The following is a 15,894-nucleotide window of genomic DNA, read 5'->3' on the forward strand; positions in this document are numbered from 1 at the left end:
GATGAACACCGTGTCCTTATGGGTATGGTGATCGAGAAGGTTTAGTCCACCAAAAGCGGACTTACCGAAGCCTGCGCTAGCCTTTTAACAGGCTTTGAGGTAAGTGATGTAATTGTAGAAAGGATATCGCTGTGTAGACAGTAGCCCCTGATGGTCTGTTCGGTGTTCGGAAAAAAGCCGAACAGGGGATCAAAATAATTTTCGCAGGAGTCTAACATAAGATGTCTGTGTGAATAAGCAGGCATCGCTGCTGGTTGCTGCCACTCATACTGCAGAGGTCTCCGGCCTGAAGCAGAGCCTGGAGCGGGCCGAAGAAGAGCTCGGCCTCATGAAGAAGAAGCTGGAGGACAACCAAGGTGTGACGCCCCAAGACCGGAGCTTCAGATGCCTTCCAGGGTTTCCGGGTTTCGTCGTGTGATTTGTTTGGTTCTTTGCATCATGTCATTTCTTTTCTTAACTCAACTAAATAAATGGCATGGATCTTTGATCCATTTAAATCGAGGGAATTCACATGGTGATTCTCTTTATAACATATCCTCCCGATATTAGGGAGCTATATTAAATATTCCATTTTCAGAATCACCTATAACACACTTGCAAAATATTCCAATGCCTTTGTTATCTTAATTCTCGGTCTCCAACATGGCCATATTTTTTCCTTCATCATTTCGGAGCTCCACAAAAAATCCGAACATTTTTGGACACCTCTTATTCCTAGTCCTTGTTCAAACCATTTGAATTAAATTCAAATGACTTTGAATTAAATTCTTGCAATCATGTCTCCCCTAATTTTCGTGGACCGTGCACATTTTTACGAGTTCGTGAAAATTAACCCCATGCTCAAAATCCTTCCCTAACCCTCTCTTTCTTTCCTCTCTCTCCAATTTCTTTTCTGTTTAAGTTTTAAGTTTTTAAAGAGAGAGGGAGGAGAGAGTCCAGGCCATCAGCCCCGCAGGCCCATCCTAACCCCGCAGCCTTTTGGACCAAAGCCCAGCCTGCGCCCTCACACTTGGGCTGGCCCAAGGCCAAATCCACCTACCCCCATCCTAACCCTAGTGCCCCGAACCCACCATCTCCCCGATCCCCACTCCCTTCCCTCGACCCCAACACCAGCGCCGCCACCCCTCGTCCTTCCCGATCCCCCCTCGTCTCTCCTCTTGTCCTGCTGCTCGCGCCGCCAGGAAGGAGCGCCCGCGCTCGATGCCTCTGCCCGATCCCATCTCACGCTCGACCTCTCCCTCTCCTCTCGCTTGAGCCGCCCTCTAGCCACAGGACCCAGCCATGGATGAACGGCTCTGCCAAGCTCCGCCTTTCCGCCGTTCTGCACTCGTTCTAGCCGGGAATCGAACGGATCCGTCTTCCCTCGTCCGTCCCCGACCTATTCTCCGGCAAGGTCCGCTCCGCCGTCGTCGTCTAGGGCCATCCCCTGCCCGGATACGTCCAGCCCGTCGCCTCCTACAAGTTGCAGCTGCTCGGCTTCCTCCATGTTGCCTGCCTCTGCAACGGCGCAGATGCAAGCGCCCTCATCGGTTGACTACGTGGTCAACTCATATAAACGGGTCGCCCTTCTCTGCTTCGTCACGTGGGTCGCGCCCACTGCGCAGCTCGACAGGCCACGGAATCCAGGGACGCAAGGCCACCTTCGGAGATCCCTTTCCGCCAAGTACCACGCCCGGTGAAGACAAGACAGAGACCTCCTCGAGCAGGAATGTTTTTGAGATCGTCAAGGCCACCTCAAGTTCGACTACATTTTGCCGCCTCGACCGAGACCAACAAGTACCACGACGACGCGTCAAGTTCGTCTACCGCCGTCTTTGGAACTGCTAAGTACGGCAAGCACCTCGGCTAGTACCTTGATGCCCGATGCATAGAACAACTACCGTCGCCGATGACCTGAGTACCACTACCGTCGACCCTCGAAGACCACGTGGACGTCAAGTTTCGTGTCGTTGACCCCTAACCTCTACGAAAACGTGTACGACTACTTCCGTCTCCGAAGAACCGAGTAACGGAACCGTCAAGTTCGTCTACCGCCTACATGTACAACTACCGTCGCCGAGATCGTGAGAACCTCTTCTGTCGACCCTAGAGCATGCGAGAACGACTACTTCCACTACGAACGTCCCGAGAACGTCTACTTCCCCTACACCACATCGAACTTGGTCCGTTCCGACAACACACGCTTCGAAGGTATAACCCCGAGACGACTGCCCGTGAACGAATGCATGTGTGATGTATGAGATGCTCGTGCTTGCTTCGTGCTCGAATTGTCGATGCACGTTGCCCCTCTTTTGCATTGTCACCATCGTCGATTCATGGGACACCCGGTATCCGCGAGTGCCCCACCATCTTTTGCACGGATTCGCACACTTCTCTTTTGCATCGGTATCTCAATCGAGTTACCGGAACCGGAGCGCTGCCGTGGCACTGTTTTCATATCGTTGCCGTGGCACCCCTTTTCATTTTCCGCCACGATGACAAATGCTTCATTTTGCTCTTGTCAACTTTTAATAAAAATTGCATAAAACTTGTTCATGTCATCCGCATCATGATAACAACAATTAAAATGTTTAAATTGTTGTTTGCATTAATTTACTAAGGCATATGGGGATTTACCGGATTCGTTATTTGTTATATCCGGACCCATTTAAATTGTTTATATGATGTAGTTTTGTTATGCCTCACCTCTTCCCATGTTTAACAACATTTAATATTGTTGAGTACCTAACCCGAGAGAGAACTAAATAATTGATGTGGTGTTCTGTTAATATGCAACTCGTTGCATATTGAGCTCCACTTAATTTGTAGGATTGTTTGTGCTCTTTGCCATGCCATGCCTCTTTAATCCGGACATGCATCATACTTGGTTGTGCATCATGCCATGTTTATGTGGTGGTTGTTTACTATGTTGTTTGCTTCTTTCCGGTGTTGCTTCTTCGGGTTAGTTCCGATAACGTCGCGTTTGTGAGGACCCGTTCGTCTACGTCCGTTTGTCTTCTTCATGGACTCGTTCTTCTTCCTTGCGGGATTTCAGGCAAGATGATCATACCCTCGAAATCACTTCTATCTTTGCTTGCTAGTTGCTCGCTCTTTTGCTATGCCTATGCTGCGATACCTACCACTTGCTTATCATGCCTCCCATATTGTTGAGCCAAGCCTCTAACCCACCTTGTCCTAGAAAACCGTTGTTTGGCTATGTTACCACTTTGCTCAGCCCCTCTTATAGCGTTGTTAGTTGCAGGTGAAGATTGGAGCTTGTTCCGTGTTGGAACATGGATATATTTTGTTGGGATATCACAATATCTCTTTTTTAATTAATGCATCTATATACTTGGTAAAGGGTGGAAGGCTCGGCCTTATGCCTGGTGTTTTGTTCCACTCTTGCCGCCCTAGTTTCCGTCATATCGGTGTTATGTTCCCGGATTTTGCGTTCCTTACGCGGTTGGGTTATAATGGGAACCCCTTGACAGTTCGCTTTGAATAAAACTCCTCCAGCAAGGCCCAACCTTGGTTTTACCATTCGCCACCTAGCCTTTTTCCCTTGGGAGTCGCGCATCCCGAGGGTCATCTTTATTTTAAACCCCCGGGCCAGTGCTTGTCTAAGTGTTGGTCCAACCCAGAGCACCGTGCGGGGCCGTCCCTTGGCAACGTGGGTTACGTTGGCTCCCGTACGCTTAGCTTATCCGGTGTGCCCTGAGAACGAGATATGTGCAGCTCCTATCGGGATGTCGGCGCATCGGGTGGTCTTGCTGGACTTGTTTTACCATTGTCGAGGATGTCTTGTAGAACCGGGATACCGAGTCTGGTCGGAATGTCTCGGGAGGAGGTCTATTCCTTCGTTGACCGTGAGAGCTTGTCATGGGCTAAGTTGGGACTCCCCTGCAGGGATTTGATCTTTCGAAAGCCGTGCCCGCGGTTATGGGCAGATGGGAATTTGTTAATATCCGGTTGTAGAAAACCTGAAGTTGACCTTAATTAAAATGCATCAACCGCGTGTGTAACCGTGATGGTCTCTTTCCGGCGGAGTCCAGGAAGTGAACACGGTGTTGGAGTTATGTTTGGCGTAGGTTGCTCTAGGATCACTTCTTGATCATAGCTTCTCGATCGTGCTTTGCCTTCTCTTCTCGCTCTCATTTGCGTATGTTAGCCACCATATATGCTAGTCGCTTGCTGCAGCTCCACCTCATACCTTTACCTTACCCATAAGCTTAAATAGTCTTGATCGCGAGGGTGCGAGATTGCTGAGTCCCCGTGGCTCACAGATTACTTCAAAACCCAGCTTGCAGGTGCTGATGAGTCCGTGCAGATGACGCAACCAAGCTCGAGGAGGAGCTCGATGAAGATCTTGTCCTTTGTGTTGTTTCGTTCTAGTTGATCAGTAGTGGAGCCCAGTTGGGGTCGATCGGGGATCTGTGTAGCATTTGGGGTAGTCTTCTTTTATTTTGGCTCCGTAGTCGGGCCCTGATTGTATTTGGATGATGTAATGCTTTATTCATGTATTTGTGTGAAGTGGAGATTGTAAGCCAACTATGTATCTTTTCCCTTATGTATTACATGGGTTGTGTGAAGATTACCTCACTTGCGACATTGCTTTCAATGCGGTTATGCCTCTAAGTCGTGCTTCGACACGTGGGAGATATAGCCGCATCGAGGGCGTTACACAAGGTATGCGGTGACCTGCCGTATATTTAGGAAGGATGAATCTTTCGTGCTGACTAAAGTGTCATGAATTTTATTAGGGGCCACGACTGAGGTGGCGGCCCTCAAGAAGGCGTTAGCCGAGGCCGAGGACAAAGCGGCCAAGGAGCGTGCCACGCGCGAGAAGCATGAGGCCCGGGTCAGCGAGGTCCAACAAGAGCTCCAGGACGCCGTCAAGAAGTACGAGTCCTTGGAGCGTGATTCTAAGACGCAAGCGTCCGAACTTGCGAAGGCCCGCCAGAGCGCACAAGAGGCTCGAGCCGAGACCCAGAGCGCCCTTCAGGAAATCTGGGTGGCCAAGAAGATCGCGGCGGGTAAGGCTTTCATTATGCGAAGCAAGTCTGTGAAGGAAACGTTCCTTTTACTTACCCGAATTTGGAGCTCTCCAGGGGCGTTTACGGATTTGCCGCGCAGCGTATCAGATGCTACTAAGTTCTATCGAGCCGAAGAAGGGAGTTCTACGAAGAAGTTGTTCTGGTCTCAATATCTTGGACCAAAACATCCGGTGCCCTTCAGCGACCAGCTGATACAGCTGGTCGAGCTGCACAAGGCAACCAAGCTAGCCATGAAGGACCTGATAGTCTGACTATGGCCTGTCGCGCCGATACCCAGCAGCTACTTCGGACTTGTGAAGCGGCTTGTTAGTGCTTGCCCACGGCTTGAGGTCATAAAGCGGTCGGTCTGTATTGAAGGTGCCCGGATGGCCTTTGCCCATGTCAAGATGCACTGGGCGAAGATGGATGCCAAGAAGTTGATGACCGAGGGGCCGCCTAAGGGTAAGGAGCACCGCCGACCCGAGTTATATTTTGATGGTGTCCTGGAGGGATCCCGCCTTGTGGCGGAGCAATGTGCTAAGGATGTTATATTCCCATGAAAATATTCGTATTATCCTGTCCAGTAACATGAAACAATGATGTTATGTAATATAATGCTTGTTATGTTTTTAATTTTTTCCTCCTGTGTGGCTGTGTTGTATGAAATCTGAGGGTTGACCAGTCGTCGGCTTCTGCCCCCACATAGGTAGTACGGGGGTGTTCGGGATGGAATCAAAACAATCTTGATCCAATTATATGGTCCTTGAAGGAGTTGTTTAGCGCAACGAACCAGGCAACCAGACTATCTGGCTTGAACACCCTCACTTACCCATAGGAGTTTTACAATAAAAACATGGGCGCAGCCCCTAGTATCCGAACTAGAGTGCTATAAGTGTATGATCGGGAAGTACCGATCCTTCGCGTAATGCGGAAGAAATCTCCAACAATTTGTAACCTCCGAACAGCTGACCGGCTCTCACCGCATCATGACAGTCAGTTTTCGGCTTTCTCTACTGAGGTGCTCCTTTGGATAAACCAAGGCACAATCGCAGTAGTTCTCCCTTTACTACCTTAGCCGATATAGCGGAACGTAAGGTAGCAAGCACAGGAGCCGGGCAACCCAACTATTGACCAAAGACATGATTCGGAGCCAATGCATATAATGCTAAACTCGGGGTGTCGAACTATACTTATAAAAAGTGTTCGGACTTTTCTTGCCGTAATGTGGGGTGCTATGAAGCCCCTGGCAAACATCAAACGTACCAAAGTGTACGGGTGCTACCTGATAGGGTTATCCACAGGGGAGCTGAGAGAAAAAAGAGAAAGAAAATAGAAAAGGTAAAAAGCTGGGGTCCTAAAGCTCCAGCCGCAAACTGTTCTCATTGTAATTTAATTAGTATGTCAAGGCGCATTGATACAGGTAGTGCGATAAGTAAAAGGCTATTTGACATGTCAAAACCAAGGGAGAGCTGCATGTGGGTCCTGAAAAGCATGTAGAGTTATCGTTAACGGAATCACCTAAAAAGTCCCCCATATGTCTGCGTTTCTCGCCGTGTTGGTGTGTTTATCTTTCAAGAGGACCGATGACCAGACCACCAGATGGGGCCTGTGGGATTGAGACCTGAAAAGGAAACGAGTAAAAGTGAAAGTACGTGTCTATCCAATGTCGGTTGAGCCGTACTATGGACCACAAGCTAGCTATGCCTCCGTCGATGCCCATGGGATTTTGAGTGTGTAGTTATGTACATGCGGCACTAATGCCACCACTTTATCGGGACTGAGACGGAGGCCGGATTGCTAGTCGAGCTCCTGACGAGCCGAGCTCTCCTGCTGCAGAGTAGTTCGGACCGTCTTAACGGTGTCCGTGGGCTCAGCAGCCGAATTAAGGTCCTGCTTGAGAAGGCGACTCTCTACTTCTGCTGCTAAGGCAGCTATGTGCTCTTCTGTACGGAGGGAGCATTCCGTATTTCCATTGATCGTTATGACGCCGCGTGGACCGGGCATCTTGAGCTTGAGATAAGCATAGTGTGGTACTGCGTTCAATCGAGCAAACGCAGTTCGTCCGAGCAGTGCATGATAGCTGCCGCGGAAGGGGACGATATCGAAGATTAACTCCTCGCTTCAGAAGTTGTCCGGAGATCCGAAGACAACCTCAAGTGTGATTTGGCCCGTACAGCAGGCCTCTACACCTGGTATGACTCCTTTGAAGGTAGTCCTGGTGGGCTTGATCCGTGATGGGTTAATGCCCATTTTTCGTGTTGTATCCTGATAGAGCAGATTGAGGCTGCTACCTCCGTCCATAAGGACGCGAGTCAGGTGGAACCCATCAATTATTGGGTCTAGGACCAGTGTGGCCGAGCCATCGTGACGGATACTGGTCGGATGATCCCGGCGATCAAAAGTGATCGGGCATGACGACCATGGATTAAATTTTGGGGCGACTGGCTCTATCGCGTAGACGTCCCTGAGCGCACGCTTGCGCTCCTCTTGGGGATGTGGGTAGCGTATATCATGTTCACTGTTTTGACTTGAGGGGGGAACTTCTTCTGTCCCCCTGTGTTCGGTTGTCGGGGCTCTTCGTCATCGTCCTCGCTTTGCGATCCCTTTTCCCTGTTCTCGGCGTTTAATTTGCCGGCCTGTTTAAAAACCCAACAATCTCTATTTGTATGATTGGGTGGTTTGTCCGGGGTGCCATGAATCTAGCACGGACGATCAAGTATGCGGTCCAAGATGGATGGGCCTGCATTGTTCTTTTGGAACGACTTCTTCCGCTGACCGGACTTAGAGCCACTGAATCCGGCATTGACCATCGTGTCCTCGGTGTTGTCACTGTTGTTTCGACGCTTGTATCTGTTGCGCCGAGACATGTCTTTCTTATTTTTAACTTCAGGGTTGCCGGCGTCACTTGCATTGTTTCTGCTACGGGCCAACCAACTGTCCTCGCTCGCACAAAAGCGGGTCATGAGTGCCGTGAGGGCCGCCATGGATTTTGGCTTTTCTTGGCCGAGGTGGCGAGCGAGCCATTCATCGCAGATGCTGTGTTTGAAGGCTGCTAGGGCTTCGGCATCCGGATAATCGATGATTTGGTTCTTTTTAGTTAAGAACCTAGTCCAGAATTTCCTGGCGGACTCTTCGGGCTGTTGAACTATATGTCTTAAGTCATCAGCGTCCGGAGGTCGAACATATGTACATTGGAAGTTATCGAGGAAGGCCTCTTCCAAGTCCTCCCAGCTGCCAATAGAATTTTCATGCTGACTGTTGAGCCAATGCCGAGCTGGCCCCTTGACTTTTAAAGGGAGGTATTTGATGGCGTGGAGGTCATCGCCGCAGGCCATATGAATGTGGAGAATGAAGTCTTCGATCCACACCGCGGGGTCCGTGGTTCCATCATATGATTCTATATTCACGGGTTTGAACCCTTCTGGGAATTCATGATCCATGACCTCATCAGTGAAGCAATGATGGTGTGCGGCGCCTCTATATCGGGTTGTATCGCGACGTAGCTCTGATGGAGTCTGTCTGCGGTTTTCAGCCTGCGCATGACTAAGTTTGTCATGTCCGAATAGGTGGTCGTCGTCGCGTGTCGAGGCATGTCCTTGCGATCCGTAGATTGATCTGGTATGTCATGCTTTATTGTTTAGGTTTTGCCAGAGGTCATATGTATGGCCGTGGGCTAATTTACCTCTACCTGTGCGATGAGGCGTGTCGGGCTGGTGTTCGGCGTGAGTTGCCGTTTTGTCCCGACCACGTGGTGGTCGGTCAACCGCATTGTATGATGGTGGTATGTATTCCAGCGCCTCCTCGTCAAACTGAGGTAGCAATTTGTGCTTTGGGTAGCTTTTGGTTGGACGCTTGAGGCCGTACTCTTCGGCTGCTAGGACACCAGTCCATTTATCATTGAGCAGATCTGCTGCTGCTTCTTTTTCAGGCTCCTTGCAGTGGCTATTAGCTTGCGCTTGAAGCGCTCCTGCTCAAGAGGTTCCTTAGGCACGATGAAATCGTCAGTGCCGAGGCTCACCTAATCCTCGGAGAGCGGAAGATAACTTCCGTCCTCCGAGTCTTCTTGTGTGGCCTGTTTACCAGGGCTAACCTGCCCATCTTCCCGTTCATCTTGTTCATTAGCTGTTTCAACGGGTTCTTCGTTGTCTTCAGCACCTTCTGGAGTGTTATCTTCTCCTATGGCGATGTTGATGTCTTTACTGCAGCGTGATTTAGAGCGGCGTCGCTGACGCCGACACTTGGATTGTATTTCGGAAGGTTTATCCTCAGCTGGATCTTCCTTGTCATCGCCGCTGTTCTCCTTTGGTGCATCCACCATGTATACATCATATGAGGAAGTGGCCGTCCAGCGTCCGGTGAACGGCGGGTTCTGGGCCTCTTCTTCTCCGGCATCGTCGTCCATACCTTCGATGTCCTCAGAGTCGTAATCAATTGTGTCGGTCAAATCCTCGACCGTGGCTATGAAGTGGGTGGCGGGTGGGAAGCAAAATTCTCCACCGTCAGCCCCTAGTTCGGACCGGATAGAGTTCGGCTGTGAGTCCTCCATCAAGGACAGGTTTTTGTAATGAGTTTAGCATGTCGCCCAAAGGTGAGTGCTGGAAGATGTCTGCGGCACTAAATTCGAAGATCGATAAACGATCAAGTTTGACGTCCGCGGGCTCACATGGTTCGGAACTTACGGCCGGAGACGAGTCCAGAGTTCTGGTGACACAGGTATCGTGTGAGATCAAGTCTATGTGCGGCTCCAACACCGGGGAATCTGTGGCCTCCGTGGAGGGGTTGAGCTTCCCGTCCTTGGATGGTGCAGTCTGCTCCGGATCTAAGGCCAGAGCGGTTACGAGAGCTGTCTCCTGGATGCAGTCTGATGACAGATTTAGGCCATGTCTCTCAGGGTGACCAGGAGTGGTAGCCGCGGTCTCGAATCCGGCGAAGATCAAGTCTCCATGGATGTCCGCAGTGTAGTTCAGGCTCCCAAATCTGACCTGATGGCCAGAGGCGTAGCTTTCGATCTGCTCCAGATGGCCAAACGAATTGGCCCGCAGTGCGAAGCCGCCGAACACAAAGATTTGTCTGGGAAGGAAAGTTTCTCCTTGGACAGCGTCATTATTGACGATTGAAGGGGCCATGAAACCTTTTGGCAACAGCATAGTGGAACTCTCAATGAAAGCACCAATATCGGTGTCAAAACCGGCGGATCTCGGGTAGGGGGTCCCGAATTATGCGTCTAAGGTCGATCGTAACAGGAGACAGGGGACAAAATGTTTTACCCAGGTTCGGGCCCTCTCTATGGAGGTAATACACTACGTCCTGCTTGATTGATCTTGATGAATATGGGTATTACAAGAGTTGATCTACCACGAGATCGTAATGGCTAAACCCTAGAGGCCTAGCTTGTATGGTTATAATAATGTATCTCCTCCAGACTAAGTCCTCTGGTTTATATAGACACCGGGAGGATCTAGCGTTACACAAGGTCGGTTACAAAGAAAGGAATCTACATATTTGGTCGCCAAGCTTGCCTTCCACGCCAAGGAGAGTCCGATCCGGACACAGGTGCAGTCTTCGGTCTTCGTATCTTCACAGCCCATCAGCCCGGCCCATGGCTAATAGGCCGGACGCCCGAGGACCCCTTAGTCCAGGACTCCCTCACCCTCGTTCTCCACTAGGGCCCAATAAGGCCCATAGACTCCCTGGGGGGGTTCCGGTAACCTCCCGGCACTTCGAAAAATACCCGATACACTTTGAAACCCTTCCGGTGTCTGAATATAACCATCCAATATATCAACCTTTATGTACCGACCATTTCGAGACTCCTTGTCATGTCCGTGATCACATCTGGGACCCTGAACTACCTTCGGTACATCAAAACACATAAACTCATAATACCGATCGTCACCGAACGTTAAGCGTGCGAACCCTACGGGTTCGAGAACTATGTAGACATGACCGAGACTCGTCTCCAATCAATAACCAATAGCGGAACCTGGATGCTCATATTGGTTCCTACATATTCTTCGAAGATCTTTATTGGTCGCATGACAACATACGTTGTTCCCTTTGTCATCGGTATGTTACTTGCCCAAGATTCGATCGTTGGTATCCCAATACCTAATTCAATCTCGTTACCGTCAAGTCTCTTTACTCGTTCCGTAATGCATCATCTCGTAACTAACTCATTAGTCACATTGCTTGCAAGGCTTATAGTGATGTGCATTACCGAGAGGGCCCAGAGATACCTTTCCGACAATCGGAATGACAAATCCTAATCTCGATCTACGCCAACTCAACAAACACCATCGGAGACACCTGTAGAGCATATTTATAATCACTCAGTTACGTTGTGACGTTTGATAGCATACTAAGTGTTCCTCCGGTATTCGGGAGTTACATAATCTCATAGTCATAGGAACATGTATGAGTTATGAAGAAAGCAATAGCAACAAACTAAACGATCATAGTGCTAAGCTAATGGATGGGTCTTGTCCATCACATCATTCTCTAATGATGTGACCCCGTTCATCAAATGACAACACATGTCTATGGTTAGGAAACATAAGCATCTTTGATTAATGAGCTAGTCAAGTAGAGGCATACTAGGGACGCTTTGTTTGTCTATGTATTCACACATGTACTAAGTTTCCGGTTAGTATAATTCTAGCATGAATAATAAACATTTATCATGATATAAGGAAATATAAATAACAACTTTATTATTGCCTCTAGGGCATATTTCCTTCAGTCTCCCACTTGCACTAGAGTCAATAATCTAGTTCACATCGTCATGTGATTAGTTCACATCTTCATTTGACTAATATCCAAAGGGTTTACTAGAGTCAATAATCTAGTTCACATTGCTATGTGATTAACACCCAAAGAGTGATCATGTTTTTCTTGTGAGAGAAGTTTAGTCTACGGGTCTGCAACATTCAGATTCGTATGTATTTAGCAAATTTCTATGTCTACAATACTCTGCACAGAGCTATTCTAGCTAATTGCTCCCACTTTCAATATGTATCTAGATCGAGACTTAGAGTCATCTAGATCGGTGTCAAAAGCTTGCATCGATGTAACTCTTTACAATGAACTCTTTTATCACCTCCATAACCGAGAAATATTTCCTTAGTCCTCTAAGGATAATGTTGACCGCTGTCCAGTGATCTACTGCTAGATCACTATTGTACTCCCTTGCCAAAATCATGCTAAGGTATACAATAGGACTAGTACACAGCAAGCATGCATGGTATACAATAGGACTAGTACTCATTGAAAAATCTTATCAAGCGTCTTGATCTATCACTGTAGATCTTGATGCTCAATGTGTAAGCAGCTTCACCGAGGTCTTTCTTTGAAAAACTCCTTTCAAACACTCCTTTATGCTTTCCAGAAAATTCTACATCATTTCCGTTCAACAATATGTCACTCACATATACTTATCAGAAATCCTATAGTGCTCCCACTCACTTTCTTGTAAATACAGGCTTCACTGCAAGTCTGTATAAAACCATATGCTTTGATCACTTTATCAAAGCATATATTCCAACTCCAGAGATGCTTGCACCAGTCCATAGATGGATCGCTGGAGCTTGCACACTTTGTTAGCACCTTTAGGATTGACAAAACCTTCTTGTTGCATCATATACAACTCTTCTTTAAGAAATCCATTAAGGAATGCAATTTTGACATCCATTTGCCAGATTTCATAAAATGTGGCAATTCCTAACATGATTCAGGCAGACTTAAGCATCACTACGAGTGATAAAATCTCATCGTAGTCAACATCTTAAACTTGTCGAAAACCTTTTGCGACAATTCGAGCTTTGTAGATAGTAACACTACTATCAGCGAACGTCTTCCTCTTGAAAATCCATTTATTCTTAATGGCTCAACGATCATCGCGCAACTCAATCAAAGTCCATACTTTGTTCTAATACATGGATCCCATCTCAGATTTCATGGCTTCAAGCCATTTCGCAGAATCTGGGCTCATCATCGCTTCCTCATAGTTCATAGGTTCGTCATGGTCAAGTAACATGACCTCCGGAACAGGATCACCATACCACTCTTGTGCAAAATGTATTATGGTTGACCTACGAGGTTCAGTAGTAACTTGATCTGAAGTTTCATGATCATCATCATTAACTTCCTCACTAATTGGTGTAGGAATCACTAGAACTGATTTCTGTGATGAACTACTTTCCAATTCGGGAGAAGGTACAATTACCTCATCAAGTTCTACATTCCTCCCACTCACTTCTTTCGAGAGAAACTTCTTCTCTAGAAAGGATCCATTCTTAGCAATGAATATCTTACCTTCGGATCTGTGATAGAAGGTGTACCCAATAGTTTCCTTTGGGTATCCTATGAAGACACATTTCTCCAATTTGGGTTCAAGCTTATCAGGTTGAAACTTTTTCACATAAGCATCATAGCCCCAAAGTTTAAGAAACAACAGCTTAGGTTTCTTGCTAAACCACAGTTCATATGGTGTCGTCTCAACGGATTTAGATGGTGCCCTATTTAACATGAATGCAGTTGTCTCTAATGCATAATCCCAAAACGATAGTGATAAATCGGTAAGAGACATCATAGATCGCACTGTATCTAATAAAGTACGGTTATGACATTCAGACACACCATTACGCTGTGGTGTTCCAGGTGGCGTGAGTTGTGAAACTATTCCGCATTGTCTCAAATGAAGACTAAACTCGTAACTCAAATATTCTTCTCCACGATCAGATCGTAGATACTTAATTTTCTTGTTACGATGATTTTCCACTTCACTCTGAAATTCTTTGAACTTTTCAAATGTTTTAGACTTATGTTTCATCAAGTATATATACCCATATCTGCTCAAATCATCTGTGAAGGTAAGAAAATAACGATATCCGCCGCGAGCATCAACACTCATCGGATTGCATCCATCAGTATGTATTATTTCCAATAAGTTAGTTGCTTGCTCCATTGTTCCGGAGAACGGAGTTTTAGTCATCTTGCCACGAGGCATGGTTCACAAGCATCAAATGATTCATAATTAAGTGATTCCAAAAGCCCATCAGCATGGAGTATCTTCATGCGCTTTACACCAATATGACCTAAACGGCAGTGCCACATAAGTTGGACTATCATTATTAACTTTGCATCTTTTGGCTTCAATATTATGAATATGTGTATCACTACGATCGAGATTCAATAAACCATTCACATTGGGTGTATGACCTCAGAAGGTTTTATTCATGTAAACAGAATAACAATTATTCTTTGACTTAAATGAATAGCCGTATTGCAATAAACATGATCCAATCATATTATGATCAACGCAAACACCAAATAACATTTATTTTAGGTTCAACACTAATCCTGAAGGTAAAGGGAGTGTGCGATGGTGATCTTATCAACCTTGGAATCACTTCCAACTCACATTATCACCTCGCCCTTAACTAGTCTCTGTTTATTTTGCCACTCCCGTTTCAAGTTACTACTCTTAGCAACTGAACCAGTATCAAATACTTAGGGGTTGCTATAAACACTAGTGAAGTACACATCAATAACATGTATATCAAATATACTTTTGTTCACTTTGCCATCCTTCTTATCTGCTAAGTATCTAGGGCAGTTCCACTTCCAGTGACCATTTCCTTTGCAGTAGAAATACTCAGTTCCAAGCTTGGTCTAGCTTTGGGCTTCTTCATGGGAGCAGCAACTTGCTTGCTATTCTTCTTTGAAGTTCCTTTTTCTTTCCCTTTGCCCTTTTCTTGAAACTAGTGGTCTTGTTAGCCATCAACACCTGATGCTATTTCTTGATTTCTACCTTCATCGATTTCAGCATCGCGAAGAGTTTGGGAATTACTTTCGTCATCCCTTGCATATTATAGTTCATCACTAAGTTCTAGTAACTTGGTGATAGTGACTAGAGAATTTTTGTCAATCACTATCTTATCTGGAAGATTAACTCCCACTTGATTCAAGCAATTGTAGTACCCAGACAATCTGAGCACATGCTCACTGGTTGAGCTACCTCCTCCATCTTGTAGGGAAAGTACTGTTAGAGGTCTCCTACCTCTCGACATGGGCATGAGTATGAAATACCAATTTCAACTTTTATAACATCTTATATGCTGTGTGGCATTGAAAAACATTTTTGAAGTCCCGGTTCTAAGCCGTAAAGCATGGTGCACTAAACTATTAAGTAGTAATCATACCGAGCTTTGTCAAACGTTCATAACGTCTGCATTTGCTCCTGCAATAGTTATGTCACCTTGCGGTGCATCAAGGACATAATTCTTCTGTGCAGCAACGAGGATAATCCTCAGATCATGGATCCAATCCGCATCATTGCTACTATCATCTTTCAACATAGTTTTCTCTAGGAAAATATCATAAATAAAACGAGGAAGCTATATGCGAGCAATTGATCTACAACATAGATATGCAAATACTATCTGTTGGGGAACATAGTAATTTCAAAAAAATTCCTACGCACACGCAGGATCATGGTGATGCATAGCAACGAGAGGGGAGAGTGTTGTCTACATACCCTCATAGACCGTTCGCAGAAGCATTATATCAACGCGGTTGATGTAGTCGTACGTCTTCACGATCTGACCGATCCAAGTACCGAAAGCACGGCACCTCCGAGTTCTGCACACGTTCGGCTCGGTGACGTCCTCGCCTTCTCGATCCAGCAAGAGGGGCGAAGTAGTAGATGAGTTTCAGCAGCACGACGGCGTGGTGACGGTGTTGGTGAAGAACAATCTCCGCAGGGCCTCGCCTAAGCACTACGAAAACTATGACGGAGGACAAACTAGAGGGGACGGGGTTGCCGGCACACGGCTTGGTGTTTCTTAATGTGTCTTGGGTGCTAGCCCTGCCCCTCTATTTATAT

Source organism: Triticum urartu, chromosome 3, assembly GCF_003073215.2.
Source record: "Triticum urartu cultivar G1812 chromosome 3, Tu2.1, whole genome shotgun sequence".
NCBI lineage: Eukaryota > Viridiplantae > Streptophyta > Magnoliopsida > Poales > Poaceae > Triticum > Triticum urartu.